Here is a 14,491-nt window from a genome sequence, read left to right as displayed (position 1 = left end):
GCATATCCAATCGTTGATAAACTTTATATTAAACAAGTGAGGAAGAGCTATATCTGGGGCTGGGACTGGATTCATTGATCTATTTTACTTCTTTTGCGGAGATTTCTTATACATAAATTGGCAGATATGTATGTAGAAGTTAACACATAAGAATAATATAGTCTGCAGCGCTAAAAAAAAAGTAAAAGTATTTTGTAAGCCACGCAAGGAAAACTTCATGGAAAACGCCCGTGCCGACAAAATGTAAATACCTTCGAGAATGAGGTCCTGCAACGATTCACAGCGAACTATCATTAATCTAAACGATTGAAACGACTGCGAAACCCTTAAATTGTGTCGCATATTGTATAATAGGTGCCGATTTTTCGATTTTGTGGAAAATTTTGTATATGTAATAGTATTTAAGTGCGTATGCACTAATTTGACAAGTAGAAGTACCCCATCGCTCAAGGATTGTTCAGGATTGTGTTTTTTTTTCATTATTGGCGAAAGCCATCCTGCGGGGTCGAAAATTTGTATGTGTTTTTAACATTGGGACTATCAGAGGTAACTGTTTTATTTATTTTACTTTGTTTTATACTAATTTTGAAGATGGTGGCTTGGGTGGTAGTCGTACGACGTACCGGCCTTTATTTGATCGAATAGTTGTGGCTTTAGAGAAGTGCTCACAATACTGATCTTTTATAGTTTTAATTGTTTTTGGAAGTTTCCTTAACTTTTGCAATTTACTTAAATGTGAATTAATATATTTGTTCACAACTTGAGTTGGTATGGTGGTAACTGGTTTTGTAATTAGTCCACTTTGTGTTTCGCTGTGCAGCGTTTGAACTTTTTGTGCCTTTGAGCAACATTGTGTCTCTTGGCAATTTTTAGTATTTTGGCTTTCGGGATTTGCTTTTGTAATTAAACCCGTGGTTCTTTTTGTATATGCGCTCCTTTGAGGTGAGATGTAATATGTGCTGTAATGAAGCATCGTATGATGTCTTTTAAGACAATATAAGCAGTTAAGTTGATCTGACAAAGTTGTTCCTTTCATTAATGTGTAATTTTTTAAACTTCTCGCAAGTTTTAAGCTTATGCCCTCTTGTGCATTGTTCGCATGACATATGTTTTCTTTGTTCCGATGTGAACGATTGTATTTTGATAAAAATTCTATTTGATTCGTTTTTGCTTCTAGCTTGGGGTCTATTTAAGCTTTCATTTTGGTCGTTCTTAGTTTTGACTATTTCTTCTTCGACCCTTTCCGCAATTTCATATTGGGTGGTTAGAAAATCTTTCATTTGTTTTCACGTTGGGCACTTCTCTCGTGATGAGAGCGATTTCTCCCGCAAAAGTAACGATTTTTCTGGTAATGTGGGGGTGCAAATGTTTACCAGAATTGGGTCCCAGCTGTTTGTGGGGATAGTTAGTGTCGATAGAACCGACAAACAATTTCAAACAGTGGATTCTAGTTTTATGAATTCTACACTTGTTTCTTTTTTAATTTTTTAGTAAGTTCATTAGTGTCGTTACTTGTTTATCGACCAGTATTCTTTCATTTTCGTATCTAGCATTTAGAGCTTCCCAAGCCAAATTGAAATTATCATCATTAAGAGCGAACTGTTTTACTATTATGCCTGCTTGACCTTTGGTTTTGTATCTGAGGTGAAACAATTTTTATGCTTTTGATAATTGAGGATGGTTTATATACACGGCCGTGAACATGTCCCGGAAGGACGGCCATTCCTCATAACCTCCGTAAAAGGTTTCTGTGTCACATGTGGGCACTTCGAGTTGGATGTCTGAACTTGCCTCTGGATATTGTTGCATTTGTGGCAGCTCTACTTTCGGAAGTGGAGTAGGTGCAATTGCTTTTATTAGCTTTAATTGATCGGACATCATAGCTTTTGTTTCTTTATATTGGTCTAAGCAGTTTTCATAAATATCGTAAGCCGATGATTTAAAATTTTGTGGTAGATCTGAATTGTCAGAATCTACTATGGCGTAATGAGCCGCTTGGAGGCGAGTGCAAACATTTTTAGATTTTGACTTTTATTTCCAATAACGATTCCGAATTTTCATGAATCGCTGAAGAGGCAAATCTAGTGCAGTATCTTGTTAAACTGTCACTTTCTGAAATAAATTTAATAGCTTGTTTTGAGTGTGTAGCTCCTGCAGGTTTATTTTGATTTTTTTCGTTGTTAACCATTTTTGTTATATTATAAAAATATTTATATTTCTTATTTTATATATTTATATCTAAAGTATTTGTCAAAGTTAATAAAATTTTTCTCAGTGTAAACTGATTTGTAGTATCTAATCGAAGCGATATAGTGTAACAAATTGTACACTCTTTTAAATAAATAAGAGTTTTTTCATATTATATCAGTACAAACGTATATTTTATTAACACCGTTTTGTATATACTTGCATTAGTATATTTATTCGGAATCGATCTTCAGTAGTCGAAGTCGATTAAGAATCGATTCTTGACATTCGAAAAATCGATTATTTTACGAGAAAACTCGATTTTAGAGTAGAAGTGGAATCGAGTTTACCATCCCTACTGGCAGCCATCGCGTGCACATATAATAACCTTCGCACAAAAACCACCACAAAAAAATGATTCTTTTCCATGTAATTTATATGGAAACCAGAAAATTTTTGAGTGACTTTCTTTTTCACATTTTCGAAAGTTTTTAGCCTGTTTTTCAGTTGAAAAAAAAAGGTTGACTCAGAATGACACACCCTAATGTACATATATTAATAATATTTGAGAAGAAATATATTTCCACTGGGTATATATGCGAATATGTTTGAATGTCTGTTTTGTTGTTTTAAGTATTTTTTTTTATGTGCTGCTTTTTATGTTATGATGTTTTTCCTTCGCTTACAAATCTTAGGTAATCCTGCTTATTACTTGATCAAGTATAAGATGTATTGCCGGATACTAATAAAGAAAATTCTTGAATTTTTATATTGTTGGAAGGTTATTATGCGTATACACATATGTATGTATATACGGTATATATGGATTTATATTGCACTAAGCGGTATTGCGGCTTTTTACCGTGTTTGTTTTTTTATCTCAAATAAAACTGTCATATTATTCATACATATTTGCATTTATTAAATTAAGATGAACATAATATGCTCACTTGGTGCTCGGTTTGGTATGTTCTGTTGGGTGTAGGCATATACTTATGCTGCCTTAATGCCTTCTTCTTGGTTTGTTCCCCGTCCTGTGCTCCAGCTGGCTTCCTCCTTGTGCTGTTGTTTTGTTTTATGTATGTATGTATATGTTTTTATGTTCGCGCCCGTTTATTTTGTTTTTACTTTTATTTTATGTTTTGGCTTTCGCGCCCTGTTTATGGTTTAGTTAGTTAAAACGTTTGTATTTTTGTATTTCTTGTCTTTGGGAAAAACTTTAAATATCTTCTTTTAGTTATTTTTGTTATATTTGTGTATTTTTGTTTTGTAACACCACTTTTTGCTTAACAAAAATTAAAAAGTTTTTGTCACTACTTTATTTCTCACTTTATGCGATAATTCTCAAAGTGTGCTATTTTTTTTATCCATGACTGTATATTAAAAGGTTGCAAGAATTAATTCACGCTATGAATGCAACAGAGAATTTATGATTTCATCTCATAACTCGAGTTGAGCGGCGACGCTGAGTTGGAATTATGTGAATGCAGATACAGACAAGACATTGTGAGTTGTTGTTTATCGCTAGCTGGTAGACTCAGCTCATTCCTCTCATAAACAAACCCAACTCACACTCATATAATCAACCAGCAGTGAATGCAAAGCGTTAGCGTTCGCTTAGAGCCTTATCACACACGGCAACTTTTGTTGCGGCAACTCTTAGTTTATAGGCGAGGGGGCGACGAGGAGAGGAGAATCGCGCCGAGTTTCCAGTGTTCAGCAACTCGCTTTGTGTTCTTATTCGTAGCATTTCGCTGCGACGTTTTTCGGCATTCGTGTTCTTTCTTTCGTAGTACATAGTTGCATTTGCGTATATTTTTTTGAAATTAATATTTTGAATATATTTAAAAAATTTAATTTCATCTTTTGGTAAGTAATTTGCAAATATGTATACAAATATACATAATATAATATAAATATTTTAGAAAATGGAGTATGACGAAAAAATCGAATTAATTAAAGATATTGTGAAATGTATGGATGAAGCCATACAAATTGATTCAGACGATAGTGAAAAGGGTGATATATGTTGGTTTTAATAAATAAAATGTATTTCTTAATTGACAGAGCTAATTAATATATGTGATAGAGTGGCCCAAATACCTATAAGGAAAAAGAAACGACAATGGGTTAAAGTAAAGAGTAGACAATGGGTTAAAGTAAAGTGAAAGGGAATGAGAAAAAAACTCGAACAGAGTTGCGCAACACAAGTTGCTCGTGTGAAGGTAATGGGCGACAGCAAAAGAGAATCGCCCGAGAATTAGCAACTAAAGTTGCCCCATGTAATCGCAAACTTAGTAGTGGAATAGTGTGTGATCGTCACTTATTGTTAAGTCAATTCATTGTTTCTCTCATTCTTTTAACAGAACAAGGTGCACCCATAGTGTTCAGCTAAGCAAGCAAATAGAGAAGATAAACGGAAGGGTTTTCCCCACTACATGTTTGCCTGAATTGTACTGGCCGTAGACCAGTGGTCGGCATGAGAGGATCTGTCACTGTGTTGGTGAGCACAAAAAAAGTGGCCCAGTGAGAAATTGGATTAAAATTAAGCAAATTTTATAATTAATTAAGAGTATAATGAAAATTAACAAAACGTCTTTTAAGGATATATTCCCTATTATCTTTAAAAGACTTGGAACATTAAAGGCATTGCATGGCACCAAAGCTTTTAGAATCATAAAATATTTCTCGCAGGGCATATTTGGTTTTGCGCTATAGTCTTGCGTGATGTTAATTCGTTGCTGGCTCGACAACGACTGAACGATTGAGCGTAAGCGTACGTGTGAAGTTAGTTTGCAAAATTTTGCTATGAAATGCCGACCACTGCCGTAGACGCTTAACCGAGACAGTTTATTAAATATTTAAATTCGTCATTTGTTTTGTGTATATGAAGATAAAAATAGTTTTGGCATGGCATAATTGACCGCGAAATTCAGTGCAATTGTTTGCTAATATTTGCCATGTTGTAATACAATTTACACCTGTGTCTCTGTTTTACAAAAATAGGTAACATTAGATGAATCTGCATCGTCAACCCAGTCGACACCTGTACTAAGGCAGCAGCTTAATGAAATTAAGGATAATGTAGTGAAAGGGAAATATACAGTGGTTATTGAAGCTGGGAAAAGAAAGGTTTGGGAAATTTTTGGCAGGGTTGAAAATAGTGGCAGTTTGGTAAGAGATGTTGTTGCATGCAAAAATTGTAACAGCGTTTTTAAATTTATGAATAGCACGTCTAACCTTGTGAAACATAAATGCTATAAAAGTTTAAAAAATCTTTCGGATAACCCAAAGATATTAGTGGGCAACGACACAAAAAAATGTTGCTGATACGTTCACTGAATGGGTCACTAAAAATTGCAGATCATTTAAGATGATCGAAGATGCAGGACTGAAAAAAATGTATGGATCTAATACTTTCAATTGGAGCTAAGTATGGGTCATAGTAACATATGTAGTTCAAAAATCTATTGAGGAGTGTTCAGATATAAGGGAAATATGTAAAAAGTGCATCAAACTTGTAACATATTTTAAAAAGTCTAGAGCTAATGCACAACTAAAAACCACACTAAAAAGTTTTTCTGTAACTAGATGGAATTCAATCTATTATTTATTGCAATCTGTTCAAAGCAATTGGATCGATATTATAAACATTTTACAAATAAAAAGTCAAACCCATAGAATAAGTAACATCAGCTTAAATACTTTAACAGATATAATAAATATTTTGAAAAAGTTCGAAGAAGCATCAAAAGAATTAGAGGGAGATAACTACCCTACTTTAAATTTAGTTATTGTGCATGTTTACTTTTTAAAACGAATATGTGAAACAAATAGCGATGATGATTCAGAATGCATAAAATCGTTAAAAATTAAACTCACTGATAAATGATGTCGTAATTAAAAACTTAACAATTTTTCATAAAATTGCTTTGTTTTAGTTTCCACCGACTAATAAATTGTTACAGTTTACAAATGAAGAAAAAAAATTATATAAAACTACATTACAAAAATAAAAACATGCTAGAAGCATTGATTATTGAGCATCCATGTATGGTATTTGATGCTTTTCATTACAATTTCATTTCATGATATGTATAAGTTTCTCGTTAGCCGATATAAAGAGACTCGTATGTCGCACGTACGTATGTTTTTTGGTTTTCCCTAATGTTTTTTTTATGATTTATCGACAGTTTATCAGCATAATACATAGGTATATTTACACATGAGTTAATTGGACTGGAAATGAACGCGAATGTAACTAATAAAAAAGTAATACTTTGGAACTAAAAGTTGTATGTATTTTGTGATTTAAAAAGAGTTTTTTTTTTTCAATTGTTCCAGAGGACAGGTTTTAGTTCTAAAATATTTTTATTTTTTATAATATTTTGTTAAATCTATTAATCCCTAAATAAACTTCATGAAAAATTGCAATAAAATTGAATATTGGAAACATTTTTTTTATCCACATTCGTATATAATTATCTATGCGTATTTACATACTTCTTTCTAGTCGTACAACTAGAATAACTCTAATTAACAGTTGTTAATTCACACGAACATCATTCACTCAGCCAACATCCTTCTTGCACAGAATTAATTCCCACCAACACAATGAAATGCTTTGGTAGACCAATTCTGAAGTGAGTGGATCGTTACTTGTGAGAGTGCTATGATTTTAGCGAACTCGTTGTTGTTCTCACTAATGAGACTCGGTCCTTATTTTACCCAAACATGAGAACAGAGTTCGCAAATACTCATCACTGAGGAGTAAAATTTTTATCTTCCTCCTGTCAACAATCTGGCAACCTATGTCCTAAATAGTAACAGGCAAGGGGTGGCATCTACACATGAAGAGTCGTCGAGTGGTGTCGGCTGCGGACACACATTTCGCTGTTCGCTACTTTGTATTTATTATTTATATATCTTCTAAAAAACTTTGTAAAACTATCTTTTAAAAAAAGATTAAATAAACTATTGGTGTGCTAAACTTAATTGGACTAATTACTAACTGAAAAGAGGTCTCCTGACAGCCTCAGAAGTGAGATTAAAATCTACGCGTACAAACGTAAAGTCGCATTTGTGAAAATACAAAATTCCAAAGTTGAGACTCCGCTGGCAGAGTTCTTGGAAATCGGGGCTCCGCTGAACATTCGTTGTGAAATTATTCGCCGTTAATTTAAAATTGTCTCGTTGCTTCTCACAAGTTCAGAGAGAGTTCGTTACCTCTCATCTTCTTTCGTTTCGTCGCTCTTCATTCAGCAGAATAAGCTGAACAACACTCGCTAAAAATTGAAGTGTGGTTATCCCACTCACGCATGCACACATATCGTTAACGAAAAAGAATACAACGATCGTTTATCACATTGTCGCCACATATTCGTAAATCGTCGCTTATACAACAACACGGAGAACAATGCAAAATTTTCTCACTTACGTTTCACACAGCTATACGCTCGCATAATATTTTTTTTTAACGTTCTACGAGTTCCATTGATTCGCCTATATCATTGGAATGTGTTGTGCCGTAGTCACAACATAAACGAATATAACGAAAATTAACCGTGTGTTTGTTTTGCTACGCCCGTTTATTATTCAGCACGCAAGCGTACTTTGCTCGCTGATATAGTAAAACTTCAACTCGTTGAACATCGGTAGCAAAACAAAACGTGATAATGGAAAATTTGCGCAATAAAAACGTCGTTGATCTAAAGCAAATGTGTAGAGATGCAGGACTCGCCTGTAGTGGTAACAAAAATACGCTCATAAATCGTCTAGAGAGGTATAAACATAACGAGGAGCATTACGAAAGTGCTAGTTCGGTATTGTTAGAACGAGTTTCTGAGTTAGAGAAAACAATTCGCGAAATAGGACTGCGGCAAAATGTTGCTGCAACATCTGCAGACTTTGTACCACAACGTATTTCGTCACCATTGGATACAAATGCACTTCTCACATCCTCAAACGTAGACACCGTGCAATCAGTAGTACCCCCATTGCAGGTACCAACCACGCAAATGCAATTTCCAGTACCTCTGTTGCCGGTACCGACCTCACAAACGCAAATACCGGTATCCTCGTTGCAGATACCGGTCACGCAAACGTATGAGCAAGTAGCTTATTCAATACCTGAGCATACCCCTAGGTACACGCATGTTCCTGTTTATCCAACTTGTCCCGTAATATCTGATCCATCGTATGCGCCAATCCACCACCAGCAAAATTGGCAACCGCGTCCAATGTTTAATGTGCGCGAAATAATTGATCTATTGCCATCGTTTAATCCAATTTCAAAGATGTCATTAAATGCTATACAGTATATTCAACGCGTCGAAATGCTACGTAATGCATACAGTATCGATGACAACGTTCTACTTTTTTCTGTGGAACAGAAAATGCAACCTGGACCGAGTTTTCAAACCGATTTATTGAAGATTTTCCAACGTTACACAGTGTCGCCGATGTCCATATTAAAATGTCGCAAATGAAAAGAGGGGAAAACGAATCTCCTCAAGAATTTTATTATCGCATGGTAGCTTACGGCAATAAATGTGGTATTTTTGAAAACGATATTGTTGTTCACATCATCAACGGTATTAATGATAGTGATTTGAAAAGAAAAATTTCGAACAGTTATACACGGTGTATTGATTTGTTGCGTGATATAAATAACTATTCCATTTATAACGACGGAAAAATAAACACGTATTATAAACCAAAGCCAATACAATCCATAAATCCTGCGTTCGGTACGCGTAACACAATTCCTAAATCGAATGAGAATATAAAGTGTTACAACTGTTCAAAAACGGGGCATTATTCCATTAAGTGCCCGGAGCCACGGAAAAAAAATTCGTTGTGCAAAATGTCAATGCACTAACCATACAACCGAAAAGTGTTCCGAAAAATCAAACTCTGTGAGGACAATCGAGCCAGTGAAAAACGAAATCTCTGACGGTATTTTAAAGCAAACATAAAAAAACATAAAACAAATACGCAAACAAAAAAAAAAAAAAAAAAAAAATGAATCAACAAAACGTAAAAATGTGTACTAATACGTTTACCTGTACACAAATTGAAAACGGTTTCGCGATGACTTAATAATCAAATGTGTGTGGAAATTAATAAACGGAAAATGTGCTAAACGTTAATTTGTGCATTTTCAAACGAAATTAATTCTGCCATATAACGAAAAGAACACACGGTTCTTAGTAAAACGCATTCACGTACATACGTGTGAAATACTGCAAAACGTTAACCTGCAGATTTCATAAAAGACCACCTAGGTCCATTCATTCGTATATCTTATAGTTAAAGCGGTGCGCGACCCGCGGACGAATCACGTAATAAATACCTTAAACGAGATAACTATCTATTTTGGGTTATAACCCAAACGAACTCATTTTTGACGAACTAGTTCCCGAAAACTACGATGGCGCCGAAATCGAGGACGATTTCCTGTCAGGAAAGGCCGACTGTCAACAATCTGGCAACCTATGTCCTAAATAGTAACAGCCAAGGGGTGGCATCTACACAAGAAGAGTCGTCGAGTGGTGTCGGCTGCGGACACACGTTGCGCTGTTCGCTACTTTGTATTTATTATTTCTATATCCTTTAAAAAAACTTTGTAAAACCATCTATTGAAAAAGATTAAATAAACTATTGGTGTGCTAAACTTAATTGGACTAATTACTAACAGAAAAGAGGTCTCCTGACACTCCTCAGTACAACACAATTGAGGAGCAATAAATTTTAATTTCCTCAATTGTGAGTTCAAAGGAAAGAGTGCTCTTCTAGAATATTTCTCTTTAATTATTAAAAAAAGAAATATTTACTTTATACAAAATGCAGAATCAAGAAGAATACAACAGGTTATCAATTATCAAATCGATGAACATCAGTAGTAATAAGAAAAAGTGAAAAAAAACAACTAACATGAAACACTAGTGCCATAATTTCACAAAAAAAAAAAATAATAATCAAAAACAATCAAAAGTAATCTTCGAAAGTAGTCAAATTATTTTTCGATAACTTTTTATTATTTTCGATTATTTTTTCGAAATTTTTATTAATCTTGACTATTTTCCGATTATCTGTAATCGTAATCAATTAGTAATCGTCCAAATCTGAAAATAGTCGTAATATAATCATTACTTCACCTTTCAAAAAATAAAAATCTAATTACTAATTATTATGATTAGTAATCATTACTTAACAGCTTTGCTTTAATACTTATCTTATCTTTTCGCTCTAATATTTTCCGCATACGTACGTGCCCCTCAAAATAATACTCCTCACAAGAGCGCTAAGTTTCTTTTTCTCATCTCAGGTTTCAGCACTCAGTATTTTGTATCGCTGATAAAGTCAGTTATGCAGCAGAGAGAGCACTTGAGCAATTTCTTATTCTCTTAGATAGTATGTATATTTATAAATTTATGTTAAAGTTTAATTGTTGTTGGTGTAAATATTAACAGTTTTGGGTACATGATTAACCGTTAATTTAAGTTGTATTGTGAGTAGGTAATTAATCAGGAAGACGATGGAAAAATACTGTTCTCTAAGAGAATTTCTCTATACAATGATTGTTTTTTTTTTGTCATCGGTTTTTCCATACTCGGCGTTTTTTCAATTGTCATTTTGGATTAAGACGCATTGCAGTTTTGTTAGCTTAAAATTTTATAAGGTAAAAATGGGCAGCTTTAGCCAAATTAGCCGAAGTAGTTCTATCTGTTCCATGTAGTCAGACTTCAGTGGAACGTGCCTTTAGTGCTCTTTCGTTAATTTTAACTAAGCATCGTTCCAGGCTCAACGCACAAAATATCAATAATTTGCTTTTGATAAGGTTAAATGAAGAACGTTTTAATAATATGAATTTTTCTTAAGGTAATTTTTCATCAAAAAATTATCAACTTTATTTATTGAATTATTTGTGTTCTTTTTTTATTGAAATATATACATGTTTTGTTTGTTTTAATAAATAAGTACTTACTTATGCACGTTGTATGTACAAATACGTAAAATAACTAAATAAAAATTTGAGTGTCTATTCTTTATTTGTAAACTAGCTGACCCCGCAACCGTTGTCCTGCGTGAAATTATGTGTTTCGAAATGAAAAAAAGTTGAAATTATGTTGTGTCGAAGATGATTTATTTTCGATTTTTTATATTTCTTTTAATGCAGCAGCTCATGCTAATATATGAGTGAGCCAAATACGTGAGGAGTTTTTTGTGATGAGAATGTTAGTTAAGCTTGCGCTCCTGAGTATTTGAAATGATGTTTTCTTGCGGAATATTACTCATCAGAGCAAGAGCGTATTTTGATGGTTTTACAAACTCTGCATGAGAATTCATTTTACGTTGTGTGAGTGAGTGCAAGTTGAAATTTTTGGACAGTGACTCAACGTTTGTTTTTTGCGTATTCATGCAGCCCTTTACTGTACATATATATATATTTATTGTTGTTGTTTCTTTTACTTTACCGTTTCTCTCTACTTTCTTAAAATTTTGCCACCTCACTGACATATGTATGCATACATGTATATGAATATATTTTTTGTTTTGTTGTTTGGGTCGCTGCGTTGGTTTTTTCACTGCACACTGTTTTTGTTTTTTTTTTGTTCACCTGCACTTTTTTATTTTTTAATTTTAGCATACCGCGCTCGTTTGGCTTGAGTGATTGGTTTGTTTGTTTTATATTTTTTTTTTTGTTTGTTTGTTTGATTGTTCGCCACTTCTTTACCGCACTGCAATGGATTTTCTTTTATTTTATTTTATTTAAAAATCCATAGTGCCTGTCACTTTGGCTCGAAGGACCAGGATTAAATTGCTGGCCAATTTTTCAAAAAGAATTACCGACCACTTTAACACTCGTTAAATAAAAAATGCTTTATTTTAAAATGTACAATAATTTTATTATAAGGTTTATTTAGCGCAAGTATTAAATACAAAGTTATGTATTTTGGAAATTCAATTGTACGGAACGGGGTGGATATAGTTCCCAAACCGAGTGAGATATCGACGTGGCGCCGCGTAGGATCGATACGTTGCAGCGCGAGGGATCATTCGAGGACGAAAAATTGAATTCGAATGTTGACGTGCGATGATCGTCTGAAACATTGTTCAAATCCTTTTTTGTTGTGGTGCCCGCTTGCTGGGTGTGGTGATGTTACCAACTGTGGTGTAATGTAGCGTCATCAGCTGTAAGGAATTGCGCTGTCGTATTAGGATGCGCCCGTTTTTCCAAGGTTGAGTGAGGGGGGAGGCTTAACTCATTTAAACAAAGTGTATGCGACAGTTCATTGTTTAGCTCGATTAGATGCAGATCGGTTGCAAATTGATTTGCCAGATACGTTTTTGTTTATTTATTTTATGAAGGTAATTATTCTCATGGAGGATGGAGTCATGTATCGAAGTACAGAAAGTTCTGACTGCCATTCACTTGGGAGTCGCGGCGCTGGGTTTGGGACGCGCTATGTAAAAACCGCCCCCAATCAACAGCAAAAAAAACAGCCTCGAATGATAGACCATATGACGACCATGGCAAAACGATTTAAGGGCATGCACCTGGAATGTCCGGTCAGTTAATTGGGAAGGTGCCGCTTCCCAGCTGGTTGATGTCCTCGTGAAAATAAAGGCTGACATCACCGCCGTCCAAGAAATGCGATGGACGGGACAAGGACTGAGACGAGTAGGCCCTTGTGGCATTTACTACAGTGGTCATATAAAGGAGCGCAAGTTTGGTGTGGTATTCGTGATGAAAGAGAGACTCCGTCGCCGAGTACTATCATTCACTCCGGTGAATGAATGTCTAGCCACAATCCGCATCAAAGCGAGGTTCTTCAACATATCGCTGATTTGCGCCCACGCCCCGACGGAAGAGAAGAACGATGTGACCAAAGATGCCTTCTATGAGCGCTTGGAGCGCGCTTATGAGAGCTGCCCCCGCCACAATGTCAAAATCGTGCTTGGCGACTTTAGCGCCAGTGTGGGCAAAGAAGGTATCGTTGGCACTACGGTCGGTACATTCAGCCTCCACGACGAAACATCCCCAAATGGGTTGAGGCTGATCGACTTCGCCAGGGCCCGAAAATGGTTATCTGTGGTACTAGATTCAAGCAGAAGAAGATACATCAAGCTACGTGGCTGTCTCCGGATCGAAAAGCCACCAACCAGATCGATCATGTTGTGATAGACGGAAGACACGTCTCCAGTGTTCCAGATGTGCGTACGCTCCGAGGTCCTAACATCGACTCGGACCATTATCTTGTTGCAGCCAAAATTCGCACCCGCCTCTGTGCAGCAAAAAAACGCACGTCAACAAACACAAGGAAGGTTCGACGTTGAGAAGCTGCAATCACAACAGACAGCCAAACGATTTTCTACTCGACTTGCACTCAACAACTCGGTATAAGGGAACTGTGGGACGGCATTTCAAACTCCTTACGTACAGCTGCATCCGAAACCCTTGGTTTTCGGAAAGTGCAAAAGAACAACTGGTACGACGAGGAGTGCCGCGCCGCAGCGGAGAGAAAACAGGCTGCCTACCTCGCAACGTTACGATCGACCACAACACGTGCGGGATGGGATAGATACCGAGAGTTGAAGAAGGAAGCGAGACGCATTTGCAGACAGAAAAAGAAAGAGGCCGAAATGCGTGAGTATTAAGAGCTTGATAAGCTGGCCGACAGGGGTAATGCTCGAAAATTCTACGAACAAATGCGGCGGCTTACAGAAGGTTTCAAAACCGGAGCATAATTTTGTTGAACCCCCAAAGGTGATCTAGTCACCAATGCCCAGAGCATACTTAAATTATGGAGGGAACACTTCTCCAGCCTGCTGAATGGCAGTGAACGCACAACGCCATGAGTAGGCGAACCCGATTCCGCAATCGATGGCGATGGAGCAGACGTTCCATTACCCGCCTGAAGAACAACAAAGCGGCGGGGGCAGATGGATTACCGGCCGAGCTATTCAAACACGCCGGCGAAGAACTGATAAGGAGCATGCATCAGCTTCTTTGTAAAATATGGTCGGACGAAAGCATGCCCAACGATTGGAATTTAAGTGTGCACTGCCCAAACCACAAAAAGGAAGACCCCACAATCTGTGCCAACTACCTGCTCAACATCGCGTATAAGGTTCTATCCAGCGTACTGTTTGAAAGATTAAAGCCCACCGTCAACAAACTGATTGAATCTTATCAGTGTGGCTTTAGACCTGAAAGGAGAATCGACACACATCACCTCTAAGTCGATTTCAAAACTGCTTTCGACAGCACGAAAAGGAGTCGCCTTTATGCCACGAT

Source organism: Bactrocera neohumeralis, unplaced genomic scaffold (genome assembly GCF_024586455.1).
Source record: "Bactrocera neohumeralis isolate Rockhampton unplaced genomic scaffold, APGP_CSIRO_Bneo_wtdbg2-racon-allhic-juicebox.fasta_v2 cluster11, whole genome shotgun sequence".
Taxonomy (NCBI): Eukaryota; Metazoa; Arthropoda; class Insecta; order Diptera; family Tephritidae; genus Bactrocera; species Bactrocera neohumeralis.
This window is presented reverse-complemented; position numbering follows the sequence as displayed.